Raw genomic sequence first — 18,755 nt, forward strand, 5'->3', positions numbered from 1 at the left:
TTAAATTACCATAATAATAATAATAATATGAAGAGGAATAATAGGAAGGATTTATTGGATTAATTTGAGAATAGTTATGGTGTTGAAAGGAAATTAAGATATTTAATGGACGATGATTCAGTGTTACGAATATGACATAATAATAATAATAATAATAATAATAATAATAATAATTTATTAGGAAACTAATCGTTAATTTGTGTGGATAAATTACGAGGAAGAACGACCCTTCGTTTGAAACGTCGGCAAGGGTTAGCATATAATCATCCCGGATGACAAATGATAATAATCAAATATAGGATTATAATTGAAATTAATGATAATAATAATAAATAATTGATGGTAATCTCAGAATATGATAATGATCAGATAAAGGATGATAATGATAATTATTTAATAATCATAGGAAGATATGATAGGGACAGTCGTCATGTGTCGAATTGGTCGGAACCAGATGTTGGGTTTCCACGTGGGAGATTGTTAGCGGTAGATGCGAAATAACCCACGGACGGCACCTGTCTTCATTGTCAGAGCATAGTAATGAACCTTTCCGTACGCCTTGTCATATTGACAAATGTAAATATTGAGATAACCTTTGAGTTAAGGAGCTACATGTGGCATGTTCGTGAATCTGGAAATATAGGCTAGAGTTTGTCCGTACAATAACATCCCGTTTTAAATACGATAACGTTTTCACGGTAGGGGTCCGGCCCACTAGAATGTACATACCTGAAGTGACTCATGTCCAACGGAACGGGGAGATGACGGTAAATAGTTACTCTCATGCCTTCGTCTCCGAAAGATCTCCAGCGGTGAAACGTCCACTCATACGGATGTGGATTCGACCCCCAGTAACCAATGGGGCGAATTCACCAAATATTTTACACTACCAGAGTAGTGAGGTGAATCCAAGTATTATGTCATTTCTTTTCCAGGATGGAAGTTTCCCAATGTAATAATTGTCATCATGTGCAGTTTGCAAAATAAGTCAATAAATTGCTCCTCATTGCAATTTCAATAGGAAACAGTTTCCATATTTTTTATTGTAGTTAGTCCAGTATCCCCATGAAATTTAGTTGTCACTTCCCAGTCCTATTGTGGAGTCTATAATTTATATCAATGAAAAGCCGTCCCCATTTACCTTAATTTGGATGCCCCGTTCATTCCTGTGTTCATTTGTTGCGCCTATATATATATTTTTATTGTTTTTGATTATAAATTTTTAACGTCTTATACGAACTGATCACCCCTGAGATTAAGGCTAGTCTGGGACTCAGGAGGTGAGCGGGTGCAATATATATATATATATAAAAATAAAATAATATGTCCTGACTGACTGACTGACTTTTGGGGATACATTCATATTAACATGTAGGTGCTCGCTAAGAGAGGATTTTCGGATATTCCATTGCTAAGGGGGTGAAAAGGGGGATAAAAGTTTAAAATTAGTGTATCTATATCTCAAAACCCTAAAAGTTTACAAATGTAAAAACTGGTATTTAGAATGTTCTTTAAAAATAAGGAAACACGTATTTCTTTGTTTTCGGAAAATCCCAATAGAAAGGGTGAAAAAGGGCTTGAATGCCTTTAGTGAGGACACTTATATCTCAGAAAATGAAGATATTTTTTTTTGCTACGGGCTTTACGTCGCTCCGACACAGATATGTCTTACGGCGACGATGGGAAAGGAAGGGCCTAGGAGTTGGAAGGAAGCGGCCGTGGCCTTAATTAAGGTACAGCCCCAGCATTTGCCTGGTGTGAAAATGGAAAACCACGGAAAACCATCTTCAGGGCTGCCGACAGTGGGATTCGAACCCACGATCTCCCGGATGCAAGCTCACAGCCGCACGCCTCTACGCGCACGGCCAACTCGCCTGGTATAAAGATATTAAAGACCTGAAAATTGGTAATTGGGATCCCCTTTAACAATAAAGAAAAATGTATTTTTTTGTTTTTTGAAAATCCATACATGGGGGTGAAAAGGGGGTGAATTTTTAAAATTTGTGTATCTATATTTCAAAACTTTTAAAGTTTACAGATGTAAAAATTGGTATTTAGAAGCCCCTTTAAAATAAAGGGATACACTTTTTTTGTTTTCGGAATATCCCAATAGGAGGGGTGAAAAAGGGTGAAAAAGGGGTTGAATGCCTTAAATGAGGATACGTATATCTCAGAAACAGAATATATTACGGAGCTGAAATTTGACATTTGGGATCTCCTTTGAAAATAAAGAAACATGTATTTTTTGTTTTTGGAAAATCCAATTAATGGGGGTTAAACAGAAGTGACAAATTGAAGTGAATTTTTAGAAAGATTATATCTACAGTATAACTCAGAAACGTAAAATGTTACAGACGTAAAATTTGGTAATTGGAATCTCCTGTAAATGTAAAGAAACATAGGTGATTTGTTTTTGGAAACTCCACTTAAGGGAAACTAAAAACGGGGTGAAATTTTAAAGTGAGCATTTCTACAGTATATTAAAAAACTCAACATGTTACCGAAGCGAAAAATAGCTTTTTTATCTGTATTAAAATGAAGAAACATGTATTTTTGTTTTCTGAAAAACCACTTGGGTGGAGAGGTAAAATTGACTGAAAATGTGGTTAAATTCTTTTAATAGGATACTGATATCTCAAAAACTGAAGATGTTACAGACGTAAAGAAATACGTATTTTTTCTGTTCGGATATCCACGTAAGGGGTGGTGGGGGGAAGTTGAAAAATTAGGTGAATTATTTGTATGAGGATACTATTATCTCAAAAACGAAAGATTTTGCAGACGTGAAAATTGGTATTTGGAATCTACTTTAAAATTAAAGAAACACGCATTCTCGGAAAATCTAATGAATAGGGGGGGGGGGATGAAGGAATTGAAAAAATAACTAAATTTATTGTATGAGTATACTTAAATATAATAAAAACTAAAGTTGTTGCAAACGTGAAAATTGGTTTTTGGATCTCCTTTAAAAACAAAGAAGAAGCGTTTTGGGGGCAAATCACCTTCGGGGCGGGGGTGAAAAGGAGTTTAATTCCTTTTATGAGGACACATATCTCAAAAACTGAATATGTTAGAGTCGTGATAATTGGTATTCAGAAGATCCTTTACTATTAAAGAAACAAGCATTTTTTGCCGGAAAATTCAGTTAAATGGGGTGAGTGTGAAAGGAAGTGAAAAAAGTGAATTCTTTTTATGGCCATAGTTATATCTGAGAAACGAAGGTAACTTAGCGGGGGGGGGGGGGGTAAATCAACTTAACGGCGGTGGGGTGAAAATGGTTTTGAGACCAATTGATTTTACTGTTCGTAATGTACTTATTCTGATCAAAGCTGATCATTTTTAATCTTTTCTTTGGAGCCATATTTTCCTTTGGAGAATATAAAGTTAGATTACAGTAGATTCTCCAGGCATATAAATAAAATTTAAACACATTTGAAATAAACGACAGTAATGACATTGACTGTGCAATTGTTCACCTCTATAATAAGGTCAATAATGCACGGAAGTATGTAATTCGTGTCGCCAGAAATCTCGCGCACTGGCCTGCGCGCGACGACGGTGCTGGTCAGATTGTCAGCAATGCCAATGGCAGCAGATGTATTTTACCGCCAAGAAGCGGTCTTGCATCTTGCTGTGGGGTCCAGAATATCAATAATAATAATAATAATAATAATAATAATAATAATAATAATAATAATAATAATAATAATAATGTTCTGGACCGTCGTCAAAATGGGCGGGCCACGCTGGAAACGGGTACTGGCCGGGTAATGACTACGATTGCAGTCCGGCTGCGGGTTCAGTACCGCCAAGGCACCCAAGACGACACCACGCCGGATCTCCTCAAGGATTTGTTTCATATTAAAAATGCTTATAGGAAAGGATGCCAAAGATGTAGGGACCCAACTGACCGGGTGGAATACCTGGACATAGCCCGGGAAGTACGAAATCTATTGCTGGAAGGAAAGATTGAAAAATGGGAGGAACTTTGCCGTAATCTCTCAGAAAACGAGTCAGATCACGAATTTTGGCGGATTCTCTCAGAAAACGAGTGAGATAGCGAATTTTGCCGGATTAGATATAAAACGTTAAGCATTCAATTATAAATTTCATTATAATACCACAGCGAAGCACGGGTATCTAGCTAGTATATATATACACAACCTGTGACAATAAAGTTCGGTGAATAGTCATGCACTATGAACATAGAAGAACAATGCACGGCAGTGACCTTACTGTCCTTCCAAATAGTCCCCTCCCATAACTATGCACTGCTGAGGTCGGCGATAGATGTTCTGCAAAATTTGCAAGAAGGCTTCCTTTGGGATGGTGTTCAAAAGCCTCGTCACGTTTCGTTGGACGCACGAATTCACGGATTCACGGTTAAGCTGCAGTTCATCCGCTTTCATGCGCACAGTTAATCGCCGATCGTTCGTGATTAATGTTCTCACTTTCTCAATGTTTTCGTCACTGACGGCGGTCGCCGGTCTTCTGCTACGGCGATTGTCAGAAACACTCTCCCGGCCACCTCGAAAACCGGCGAACCACTCGTACACACACTTTAAGGACAGTGCTTGATCTTCATAAACATGTACCAGCATCTCATGCGTTTCTTTCGGTGTCTTGCAAAGCTTAAAACAAAACTGTACGTTGATCTTTCGGTCGTTCATGTTCCTGTTCGAAGTTAAGAACCAACGCACTAAACACGCACTGTGTCAAACAGGTCTTACACGGCACACATACGGTGCTCAACTGAACAACGTTGGGAACAGGTGATTCTGACTTCATTCGCCGAACTTTATTGTCACATGTTGTACATACATACATACATACATACATACATACATACATACATACATACATACATACATACATACATACATACATACATACATACATATATACATACTAGCAAGATACCCGTGCTTCGCTACGGTATTATACCGAAATTTATAATTGAATGCTTATTGTTTTATATATATAATCCGCCGAAATTCGCGATCTGACTCGTTTTCTGCGAGAATCCACCAAAATTCCCGATCTGACTGGTTTTCTATTATTTTACGGCACGTTTCCTCACATTTTTCAATCTTCCTTTCCAGCAATCGATTTCGTACATCCCGGGCTAGGCTCAGGTATTCCTCCCGGTCAGTTGGGTCCGTAAATCTTTGCCATCCTTTCCTATAATCATTTTTAATATGGATAAAATCCTTCAGGAGATCCGGCGTGGTGTCATATTGGGTGCCTTGGCGGCACTGAATCCGCGGCCGGACTGCATTCTTAGTCATTACCCGTCCAGGAGCCGTTGCCAGCGCGGTCCGCACATTTGACGACGGTCCGGAACATTATTATTATTATTATTATTATTATTATTATTATTATTATTATTATTATTATTATGTGTTGCTGGAATGGCTGATGACAGGGAAAACCGGAGTATCCGGAGAAAAACCTGTCCCGCCTCCGTTTTGTCCAGCACAAATGTCACATGGAGTGACCGGAATTTGAACCACGGAACCCAGCTTTGAGAGGCCGGCGCGGTGCCGCCTGAGCAACGGAGCATCCTTATAAGTACATTAATAACAGTAAAATCAATTGGTCTCACCTCCTTCTACACCCCACCGCCGTTAAGTTTATTTACCGCCACCCCCACCAACCCGCAAAAAAATTAAAAGAAGGCTTGTTTCTTTATGTTTAAGGGAGATTCCAAACACCAATGTTCACGTCTATTACCTTCAGTTTTGAGATATAACTATCCCCATAAAAGTAATTTACTTTTTTCACTTCATTTCACACTACTCCCCCCCCCCCCAAGTGAACTTTCCCGAAAAAAATACTTGTTTCTTTAATAGTAAAGGATCTTCTAAATACCAATTATCACGACTCTAACTTCTTCAGTTTTTGATTTATGTGTCCTCATGAAAGGAATTCAACTCCTTAACACTCCCGCCCTCCAAGATGGTTTCCCGCCCAAAACGCGTTTTTCTTTGTTTTTAAAGGAGATCCAAATACGAATTTTCACATCTGTAATAACTTTAGTTTTTATTAGATGTATGTATTCTCATACAATTAAGCCAATTAATTTTTCAATTCTTCCCCCCCCCCGCTTCATTGGATTTTAAGAGAATACGTGTACTTTTACTTTTAAAGCAGATTGAAAATATCAAATTTCACGTCTGTAAAATATTCATTTTTGATATATCAGTAGCCTAATTAAAAGAATTCAACACCATTTTCAGTCACTTTTACCCCCCCCTCCGCCCAGGTGATATTTCCGAAAACTAAATACATGTTTCTTTATGTTTAATAGAGATAAAAAATACCATTTTTCACTTCCGTAACATGTTATGTTTTCTGGATATACTGTAAAAGTTCTCATTTCAAAATTTCACCCCTTTTGAGTTCCCCTTAAGTGGAGTTTCCAAAAACAAATCACCTATGTTTCTTTACATTTACAGGAGATTCCAAACACCCACTTTTTACGTCTGTAACATTTTACGTTTCCAAGATATTCTGTAGATATAGTCTTTCAAAAATTCACCCCAATTTGTCACTCCTGTTTAACCGCCATTAATTGGATTTTCCGAAAAAAAAATATACGTGTTTCTTTATTTTTAAAGGAGATTCTAAATACCAATTTTCACATCTACAACCTTTAAAAGTTTTGAGATATAGATACACTCATTTTAAAATATTACCCCCCTTTCACCCCCTCCCTTAATTGGATTTTCCAGGAAAAAAAGTACTTGTTTCTTTATTTTTAAAGGAGATCCCAAACACCGATTTTCAGGTCTGTAATATCTTCAGTTTCTGAGATATAAGTAGCCTCATTAAAGGCATTCAACCCTTTTTCCACCCCTTTTCATTCCTCCTATTGCGATTTTCCGAAAACAAAAAAATACGTGTTTCTTTATTTTTAATGAAGATTCTAAATACCAGTTTTTACATCTGCAAACTTTAAAAGTTTGGAGATAGAGATTCACTCATTTTAAAAATTCACCCCCTTTTCACTCTCCCATTAATTGGATTTTCCGAAAACAAAAAAATACGTGTTTCTTTGTTTTTAAAAGAGATCAAAAGTACCAATTTTCAGGTCTGTAATATCTTCAGTTTCTGAGATATAAGTACCGGTATCCTGATTGAAGGCATTCAACCCATTTTTCCCCATTTTCACCCTTTTTCACCCCTCCTATTGGGATTTTCAGAAAACAAAAAAATACGTGTATCCTTATTTTAAAAGAAGATTTTAAATACCAATTTTTACATCTGTAAACTTTTAAAGTTTTGAGATATAGATACACTCTTTTTAAAATTTCACCCCCCTTTTCACCCCCGTAGCGACGGAATATCAAAAAATCCTCTCTTAGCGAGCACCTACATATTAATATGAATATATCCCCAAAATTTCATTTCTTTATGTCCAGTAGTTTTGGCTCGGCGATGATGAATCAGTCAGTCAGTCAGGACAAGTTACTTTATATATATAGATATATATACATACATACTGAACCCTTTTGGTCCATATTGAAGGATACCTACCTTCCTTACCTATCAGCAAAGTTCATGAGATCTGTCTCTTGGGTCGTATCGGGTTCTTCGTCACTTGCTGAAGTAAAGGTAGTGTTCAGTAATTCTAATCTATCTACTCAAATGAAAGGTTGGTTTAAAATGTTCCTATTTATTCAATTTCTTCATGTAGCATTTCTGCTGTATCCACGGTATCATTCAACTCAATCGTGTCCACTGGACATCACAATTACTTTACATAGAGGGTCAGAACACTGGTGTGAGCCTTTGACGTAACTGCCTGATGGGCATTCTTACTAGAAACCATTGTCTCAATTATTAATTAAAGAAAGGAAAGTCTGGAAATCCTTAAATTCGGCTTCCATGTGAGACTACATGCACCATCATAGTGATTCTTTATGGTCCAGCCCTCGTAACACGAACTCTGGACTCTGGGTATAATTAAGGCAGTCTAATCGGTGTGTGCCACGCAGTGGTTATACAGCATGGACCCTTAATTGAATCGATGTGACCTGCGACTATGTCATGGACCGACATCTAAACTTCTAAGTTACTTTAAAGTCATTGTGGATGATGACCGCAAGGAAAATGATGCTACAGTAGCATACGGCCCTAATCTAAATCACTGAGGTTGATGACTCCCTGACCATCCAAGTTTCTAAGCTGAAGGCTAAACACAATTAATTTACATCGGTTGATGACCAAAGTTTCCACTTTACTATCCCCAGCACATTCACTGCCCAATCAATCAAAGTTAAATAATACAACAATAGCAATGCTCACAATACTTTGTGGCAGTAAAATCCATTACCTTCGGATATGTCCCATTAATCGTTACGTTAACATTTACACATTCCCCAGAAATCAAACTAAAATTTCCAGAATGCATCTCCCAGTTATTCGCTTGATTTAAAGTTATTTCAAAAATGCGGTTTCACTGAATTTAATAATTAAATAAATTTAGATGATTTAATGAAATCTTAAAGAACAACAAATTCTATCTCCGCGGACTAATGGTTTCTTTACAACTTCTACGCGTTTGTGATGTAAAATTTTTATCCTGTGATGTTTATCTGTTGATTCCGATAGCTGGTAAAGAACTACTACATCATTCATGTCCAGTTTATATCTTGTCTCTTGACCTCACACTTTAAGTCTAACCTAATCCTAGCCATTATTAACACTTGGATAACCCTAATAATCTACGTACAAACCAAAAGCAACTCGCCATATAATTACGATGTCATATCTCGTCATAACATTTTACGAAGTTTGCGCACTCCTCACAGGCAAACAATCATCACTACCATCGCTCTATATTTTGGACAACCCTGAATTTGGCTAATCTTGTTCATTATACTCTAAGTCCGTCGTATCAAATGCACATTACGTCCCCAATTAAACAAATTTACAGTATCTAATAACACTCAGGTTATTCCCGGATGAAAATTTCAACTAAATCCAACATTTAACGTTATCCCCTGCCGAGAAATGCAATCTCAATTCCACGCGTAACACACTTTGCATGTCCCGTTATCCCCGCGGTGAACCCCTATCAGCTGACGGCATTTCGCCCCAGTCCGCTTGGCAATGACATGTAGCATCTGTTCCGTTCTACCTGACTTGCTTCTCAGAATGCTCCCTTTTAAACTCCGCCGACATAATTAAAAAAATACGATATTTCTGACCAACAAAATGCACATAGATTATACTTCAAATGCCCACAATAATTATACACGTCGCTAATTAATACCGGCGCGGATCCTTGTCTACTGATTTCCATTCCCAACATTATAAAATCTTCCTCGGGCTTCCACAAGTCCCGGCTTCATTGACAGGTCTCCAACCTGATTCACAAATCTCATCTCGACTCACACGACAAAACTAACCTGTGTTTCCCAACTCACGACTATCACCGACAAAAGAACTGGAATAAAATCCTTACTAGAATCCACGACGTCTAATACCGCACAGTGCTTTAATAATGAAATAACCGGGCGAGTTGGCCGTGCGCGTAGAGGCGCGCGGCTGTGAGCTTGCATCCGGGAGATAGTAGGTTCGAATCCTACTATCGGCAGCCCTGAAAATGGTTTTCCGTGGTTTCCCATTTTCACACCAGGCAAATGCTGGGGCTGTACCTTAATTAAGGTCACGGCCGCTTCCTTCCAACTCCTAGGCCTTTCCTGTCCCATCGTCGCCATAAGACCTATCTGTGTCGGTGCGACGTAAAGCCCTTAGCAAAAAAAATAATGAAATAACTTCGCATAAAATGATATCGTATTTTATAACTGGATTTTCACGCAAATGACTGAAAAATTTCTACTAAATCCTTTATATTGTCAGTCGACACAGTTTAAATGGGCCTAGAAAAACGTTTCACTCCGTGACTAAATTCATCACACTATACTCTCACCCAACAGCGCGCTTCCACTCGATTGAAAATGAGTAACCATGGATTTATTATATTATTTACGTCAAAATTTCAGACAGATTTTTTAACGTCGAATGAACATCTTAATTTGACACCACAAAATATAGGCACTAAACACGCGGAAATGACGATCTACGTTGGACGTGATATCACTTCGAATCCCTATTCAATAACTTTTTACAAGATCATACGGCACTTGCAAGACTTCAAAATTTTATCCAAGTGGAAATTAAAACGAATGACCCTTTCTTCGTCGTATTCTAACATTTGCAGAAACCACATTGGGGTGACCAACTGCGTCGTATATACCCCATTCAAATACACATATTTAGAGATCATGAAACAAGATATAATAGGTGGTAAGATGGTAAGTCACTTACCTTACGTTACGCCATCGGTCATCATTGGGCTCACCAGCGACCCTGGCATTTTTATTTAGCCATTTTTACATTTGTGGCTGTACAGATCATTTTTTAATTCTTCCGGTTTCCTGGAAATAAAGCATAAAAAAGAAAATACCCTTCACTTGTTTTTGTTGAGCGCACACGTAGACTGTAATTATTTCCGCACACGAATTACTTTATTTATCACATAAGAACTTATTCGGTACCTTGACCGTCCTGTCTGGTACAATTATTTCTACTCAAGAAAACTATCTCCACATGGAGTCAAGACCCCAGCCACAATGGCTAAAATCTGTTGGTTGGACTTAGTCTACTTTTGTCGTTCGATTTCACAGAGCAGCTCAACCCTCTGTCGTCAGTTTCGTAACACAAAAAGCAGGGGCTTCGTCATGGCGTCAATTCTTATATATAGCAGCTACCCCCTCTCTCCGGGCATCTCCCTTTGCCGCCAAGAAACTTTCTATAACTTTTCTAACTTAACTAAACTGTAATTAAAAGGGTTTTGAAGGTGACTACATACTCGCTACATTTCCGGCGGTAGTGTTCATGGGCATTTAAAATTTATACACGTTCAATTAGCTGGATAAATGACCTCATTTGATAGGCACTATATTTTCGACTTGGGTTGGGCACGCCATATACACGTGCTCTTCTGAAATAGTTCACAAAAATGACTTAAGATTCTTCCGCCGTTGACACGTGCGACTGACGTCACGTATCACAGAGCGTGGGACCGAAGGTATTCACCCCCTCGCCACGTGTCAATTCCATGCTATCAAGAATCGAACTTCTTACCAAATTGACAATTTAATACATAGTATTTTTATGGCACAAATGTCATGGGTTCAATACATACATATTCTTTATAAACTGTTATGCCTTTCAACGTTCAGTCTGCAAGCCTCTGTGAATTTATTAAACTCCGCCACATTCCTTTATTTGTAACTAGATCCGTGGCCTCGTATATTTCTATACCTCTTATCTTTAAATCTTTAGAAAGGGAGTGTAACCATGGTTGTCTCGGTCTCCGTTTTCTTCTCTTACCCTCCATAACAGAGTCCATTATTCTCTTAGATAAGCTATCCTCCTCCATTCACTTCACATGACCCCAACATCGAAGCCGGTTTATCCGGCGAGTTCATTCCTAACTTAACCTTTATCTCTTCATTCTGAGTACCCTCCTGCCATTGTTCCCAACTGTTTGTACCAGTAGTCATTCTCCCTACTTTTATGTCTCTTAATTATAATTCATGAATGAAATATCCTGAGTCTACCCAGCTTTCGCTCCCGTAAAGCAATAGGTGTTCTGAAAGCAGACCGGTGTAAAGATAGTTTCGTTCTGGAGCTGACTTCCTTCTTACAGAATACTGCTGATCGCAACTGCGAGCTCACTGCATTAGCTTTACTACACCTTGATTCAATCTCACAATACTACTATCCTGGGGGAACACACACCTAAATGCTTGAAATTATCTACTTGTTCCAGGTTTGTATTCCTAACCTGACATTCAATTTTGTTGAATTTCTTACCTACTGACATCAATTTAGTCCTCGAGAGGCTAATTTTCATACCGTACTCCTTGCACCTATTTTCAAGTTGCAATTTATTAGACTGCAGGCTTTCGGCAGAATCTGCCATTAAGACCAAGTCGTCAGCATAGGCCAGACTGCTTACCACATTTTCACCTAACTGAATCCCTCCCCTGCCATTTAATACCTTTCAGCAGAAAAAACACATTTGTGTCCAAAAAAGCCATGGAGTCACTAAAGGTAACATTGAAAAGTACACTAGAAATATATGAATGACCTGGCGAGTTGGTCGTGCGGTTTGAGGCGCGCGGCTGTGAGCTTGCATCCGGGAGATAGTGGGTTCGAATCCCACTGTCGGCAGCCCTGAAGATGGTTTTCCGTGGTTTCCCATTTTCACACCAGGCAAATGTTGGGGTTGTACCGTAATTAAGGCCATGGCCGCTTCCTTCCCACTCCTAGCCCTTTCTTATCCCATCGTCGCTATAAGACCTATCTGTGTCGGTGCGACGTAAAGCCACTAGCAAAAAAATATATGAATGTTTATGGAACAGAGGATTTAGCTACGTTTTAGGAGCTAAACTTGATCAAAATCCTTTGGAAAATGATATTTCACTGGAAATAGGGTGTATCATCACGCCTCTATGCAGTGGTGTCATCTTATGTCTTACATTTGAACTTCAAGCTGGTTTAACCGTTTTTATTTGTAAATCAGATGTGTGAATGGCTAAAGGAAAGGAGGAACAGAGGCAAAGAAAATAAATATTTCGTGGAAATGAAAATCAGAAATAAAATCGTAGTGAAGGACTAGAAAAACGAGATAATATGAATGAAATCTCTTTAAGCCGAATTTGATGTTCTACCTAGAAGGCTACGTAGTAGGTCTAAAAGGAATTGAAAAATACATACAGCTATTTAGACTACTTCTCCATTCTTCATTAGCATTAACCTTAATGAAACATTTTGGGTACAATAAAATTGTCACATACTTTGCACGCCCTCCCTTTGTGTATTCCAGTTGCTTTTACAAGTAAAAACGGTCATCTCAGAAAAAAAACTGTGTTCAGAACATCATTTAGGGGGTGAAATATTTTTCGAGCGTGTGTGGAGTATAGACTTCATTTTTGTCTGTCCGTCAGATTAAGGATGCAGTATTGACCAGAGATGCGAAACTTGCAGGAAAGTTAGCTTTCCATTAACTTAAATGTCGCTCTTTCTTCCGAGCGTAGCAACTAAGAAAATTGCTATCGTCTAAATCAGCCAGCTCATCGCGTAAGTACTCCGAGTTATACAGTTATACGTTCACGGGTGAGATCATTTTTTGATATGCACACTGTGTAATTTGAAATATATATATTTTCATCCTTATAGCAGCTTAAAGATATAGTTTATCCTCTTGTTAAATTTGTGTAACTTAAGAGAGGGCCTTGATTCCTAACTTCACCACGAATAAAGACGAATTACTTGCTTTCTTATTTACTCATATATCCTTACCAATAGCCTATAGTTACAAATAAATTATGTGAAAATGTACATGAAATGAAACAATTGCGTTTCGTTTGTGGTAATAATCACAAGTAAAAATGTAGTACTTGCTTCATAAATTCATTTTCTTAATAGGCCTTAGTGTCCTATTACTGCATGTTATGAATTTCATTATACGAAATGTGAAAATTTCTACCACCATTACTCTACTCCCACCTGAACAGTCTCCATATATTATTTCATTTCTGCTTCATGTATTGTACGCTCGCTCGTTCTGCATGTCTCACAGCCAGGCGCGGCGACTTGGGGGGGGGGGGGGGCATGATTAACATGAACACAGGCATGTGAAATGAGGAAAAAATATTAATGCAAATATTCCTAGATAATAACAACATTCACAAACAAGCAGAGAAACAGAACAATAATAGAGCTTGTTTCTGAAATACATTTTTGAACGAGTCTTATGTACGGAGTTCTCAATAATATTCACAAGCAAACAGAAAACCAGAACTTGATTAACAAATAAATATTTTTAAGGAATATTTTATGTACGAAGCTATTGAAATAATCACAAGTAAAAAAATTAGAACTTCCTTCAAAATACATTTTCTTAGTAAATGTCCTATTACTGCATATTATGAAATTCATTATACGAAATGTGAAAATCTCTACCACCATTACTACCGTCTGAACAGTCTCCATTGGGAAATATAGTTCTTTGAAGGAGTGCCCGCTTTCTCATCTCATTTGTTGATATAAAAACCATCTACCGCCTACTCCACATTTAACGTATTAGCAGCCTCCGGAGACTACCAAACTGCACGTCTGCCCCCCTAAGATCAATTTTGGATGGGGGGGGGGGCAGAAAGCCCCTTACTCCCCCAAAGTCTGCGCCACTGCTCACAGCTGTTTGGTGGACATGTAGCAACAAAATGCGATCTGCTGATGGAACCTGGTAACTACGGGAGTGGGTGCACTTTTCCTTCAACTCGCTATGCTAGGAGCAAAGAAAATAAGACAGTTGAGTAGAGATATAAGTTTAAATCCCAATCCTGGATATCCTAAATTTCCATAGTTTACTCTGGTGAATGCTGGCCTTCTCAGTTCTAGCATTGTAATAATTACCACCCTGTGGAATATAAACACAGTATGCCCTACCTGACATAAGAAGCTATTAATAGTGTTGACCTTGGCAGTTTACTACTCTACGACCTGATTTGGGAATCGTATTTATGTGAGTAGAACGAAATTCCTGCTTTGAGTAGAAGGTGACTCAGATTGTCAATGGAGCGAATTGGTTACGGGTTGTGTAGCTGAAGGCTTGCGTTCGGGAGATAGTGAGTTCAAACTCCACCATCGGCAGCCTTGAGGATGGATTTCTGTGGTTTCCCATTATTTTTACACCGATCAATTGCAGGGACTGCACCTTAATTAAGACATAGGTCGCTTCTTTCCCTGTCTCAGCTATTTCCCATATGACCGTTACCGAAGACTCATGAGTGTTAGTACGACTTTAAGAAACTAGCGTACGGGCTCCCCTATCGATGGTTTAGCGTCAGCTGCTGGAAGGCTAGCAATCAAGGTACACAAGCGGAAATGGAAAGTGTTATACCATGAAGTACCACTCCGATAATTATCAAAATTTGTGGAGATGTTCATCATACAACAGGTGTTTAATGATTAAACTTTTTTTTTGCTATTTGTTAAATGTAGCACTAACACATCGAAGGTTTTCGGCGACGGAAGGGTGGGCGATTGGGAAGATAGTGGCCGTGGCCTTCATTAAGGTACAGCCCCAGCATTTACATGGTGTGAAAATGGAAAACCACGGAAAACCACCTTCATGGCTGCCGACAGTGGGGTTCGAACCCACTATCTCCCGAATGCAAACTCACAGCTGCGCGACCCTAACCGCACGACCACTTGCTCGGTGATTAAACTTTAAGTCCATTCGGAACTGACTATCATCATCATCATCATCATCAACATCATCAGTATGAGGTATGACCCCCATGAACACGAATACACTCTTGTATTCGGCGTGGCATGGAAGCACACCGCCTACGAATGCCATCTTGAGGGATTTCTTGTCATGGCTGGAACACATGCGGTGTCAGTTCATGAAGATTGTTGGCTGGAGGCTGCTATGGCCGTATACGTCTTCCCATTACATCGCGGACATGCTCTACGGGTGACAAATCAGGGCACCTGGCAGACCAGTCAAGGATCCGTACATTCATCAAGGCGTTTCTGGTGTGAACTACTGTGGACTCTTGCATTATCCTGCTGTACTCTTGTCATGAAGGGTATGGCAACAGAGTTTATCATTATTGCCACATACTGGTGAGAATTTAGTCTAACGTCAACAAGTACCATCCTGTTTCCATATCCAATTGCTCCCCATACCATGATTCCAGGAGTTGGAGAGGTATGCGCCTCGATAACCGCTGCTTCCTGTGACCTTCCACCAGGTCGCCTACGGACATTTTCACGTCAATCTGACTGCCACAAACGGGAGCAAGACTCATCGCTGAACACCACAGAATGCCACTCACTGTCGCAGTTCTCTGGCTCTACACCATGCAAGTCTCAGTTGTCTGTGGTTTGGTTCCAACGGCAAACAACGCATGACAACTCGAGTTCTCAATCCAGCTTCGAGTAATCTGTTCCGACGGTTCGTGGTGACACTCGACCTGTAACCTCTGCCCGGATTTCAGCTGTTGTCATCCGTTTCTTCGTCAGAGCCAGCCAACGAATCCTATGATCTTCTCTCGGTGTAGTCCTTCTGGAAGGACCCGTGCCTGCTCTTCGTGCCACACTGTTGTCCTGAATCCACTTCGTCACTACTCGTTCTGCAGTCATTGCACTGCAGCCAACTGTCTGCGCAATCTGTGGGTATGATGCTCCCTTTTCCCTCCTGCCAATGGTTCGACCTTTCAAAATGTCCGAGAGATGTCGATAAGCTTCCCGTACACGTCCTCTAGGCAAGCTGTGTTGCGATCTCTACATGAAAACAGACAGTAACGTTAGACACACCCAACGGTCATCACGTACACATACCAGCCGCCATTTTAAGGAATGACGTCTTCCTGTACTAACAATTAGATCGTATGAGGTTGAAATTTTAATCAACATATCTCATATTCATGAAAATACTGGGGTATCAGTTTGGTGGCATTCGGTCAACGTGTTCATGGCGTAACACTTTCCGTTTTTGCCAGTGTATTTGTGCATGCTGGATGAGGAAGATCCTCCTAGTGTGTGAATGCGTTGGATAGACCGAACGGTATATACACATCAGTGACCTGCAAAAAACTGAGCGCAACATACCGTTCTCCCTCCACCAATGAACTGAGAAGGCGGATCGTGATTTTCGCTGCAGGTACCGAATGTTTCTGATGAATAACGAAGTACCGAACATAACGAGCACTTGAGTTATAGGAGAGCGATCGGTGTTAGTTGAATACTCCTCTCGTAGTAATAGCTCTAACCAGTAGGCCTATATTAATTAGCTTCTAGATGAGTGTTGATGATGCTACAATACTGTCAACCGCAAGTAGAAGCTCGAAAACTGTTTCTGCTGATGATAAGATAATGAAAGGCACAATGTCAATATTATGTGCAGAAAATAAGATTAAATCATGGAAAAAAAAAAGCAGTTAGAAATTTTGCTTACACTACATTCGGAGAAGTAAGTGATAACAATACTTTAAAATAAACGAGATTTGTCCAGTTTCTCCCATACAAAAACAATTAAAATTTTTGAGAAGAGAGCTTGGCCCTCAGTTCTTGTAGGACATTTGTATTCTCAAACGAGCTCTAGTACGCGTAAACTTCATGCAATGCCTGAGGTGGAAGAACATTTTCGAAATGCATGCATTGAAATAAGTGATGATGTTTGTTTAAAGGGGCCTAACATCTAGGTCATCGGCCCATATTGTTGAAGTAAGTGATTCGGACATTAGACCATTTAACATCTTAAATAGACCACAGTTATCAAAATTAATTCAGAAAGCTATTGATTTTCGAGTAAAATACGGTAATGTTGATACTGTTGACCTTTTAAGTGACCTTACAAAAATATTTATCATAAAAAAACATTTCTTGACTCTAACGGTTCAATATATTCACAGTGTTCTAATAGAAGTATATTTTCTACTGTATCCATGAGATGGAATTGATCCAAATACAAGGAAAGCTCTAGTGGTTGAATAAAATCAGCTGGGAAGCGAGACGGCGTTTCGCAAAGAGTAAAAACAAACAATACTGCCATAACAACTTCCATATTGATTTTATAACACACTAGCTCTAGTACCTGGGGCTGCTCGGGTATTTGTTTTTAATTACTTTTAGGATTTGTATTACATGTGGAGTGAATTTTTGTAGATTTCTTTATTGTGACGTTGATTTATGTTTTGTAGTTTTGTGTATAATACAAAGTTTTAGATTTTTCTCACGTTAAACATTGTCGTTGTGGCAGCCCAGATTGTCTGGGAAGTAGTTGATCCTTTCAAACAAATAGTAAGTGATAACTGTATGTATTTATGCGTCGTGCTGTAATGTGACATACACGATTCCAACTGTCAATGGGACTGTCACCAATCAGCCTAGTCGCCCCGTAAACTGTGAATTCAACACTAATCTCGCACATTTTACACATTTTCTTTTTCACCCGTTTTCGCCCCCTATGCCGACCTGAGTGGTTTAGGGGATGGAGTGTTGGCGTTGTTGTCCCAAACTGGCGGGTGCCAAAATTGTGAAGTTCTCTGTATATTTTGCAGGTACCATCATTCGATATTCCCGATTCATAATATTATAATTACCGAACGAGTTGGCCGTGTGGCTAGGGGCGCGCAGCTGTGAGCCTGCATTCGGGAGAGGGTGGGTTCGAACCCCACTGTCGGCAGCCCTGAAGATGGTTTTCAGTGGTTTCCCATTTTCACACCAGGCAAATGCTAGAGCTGTACCTTAAGGCCACGGCCGCTTCCTTCCCATTCCTAGCCCTCTCCTGTCCTATCGTCGCCATAAGACCTATCTGCGTTGGTGTGACGTAAAGCCAATTAAAAAAAATTCGTAGTACAGTCATTCTGAGACTGACCGCATGATGGCGCTGTGGTGCACTATAGCTCATAGCTGGGGCCGTGGTATAGTACCATGCCAGTTAGTCTCTTGTCCCTGCAAGAGACAGTTGACTGCATGCACTGGAAGCAGAAGTACGGTCGTTGTTGTGGCGGTGATTTGAATGCGCCCGTCGGACCTTGACATGTCACCGTTTGAGCAACGGGCAAATATCAAGTTCTGCCAGAAATTAGGTAAAACCGCTGTCGAAAAGTTTGAAATGATGCAGCAGGTTTACGGTGAGGGCGCATTGAGTCGCAGTG

Source organism: Anabrus simplex, chromosome 2 (genome assembly GCF_040414725.1).
Source record: "Anabrus simplex isolate iqAnaSimp1 chromosome 2, ASM4041472v1, whole genome shotgun sequence".
NCBI lineage: Eukaryota > Metazoa > Arthropoda > Insecta > Orthoptera > Tettigoniidae > Anabrus > Anabrus simplex.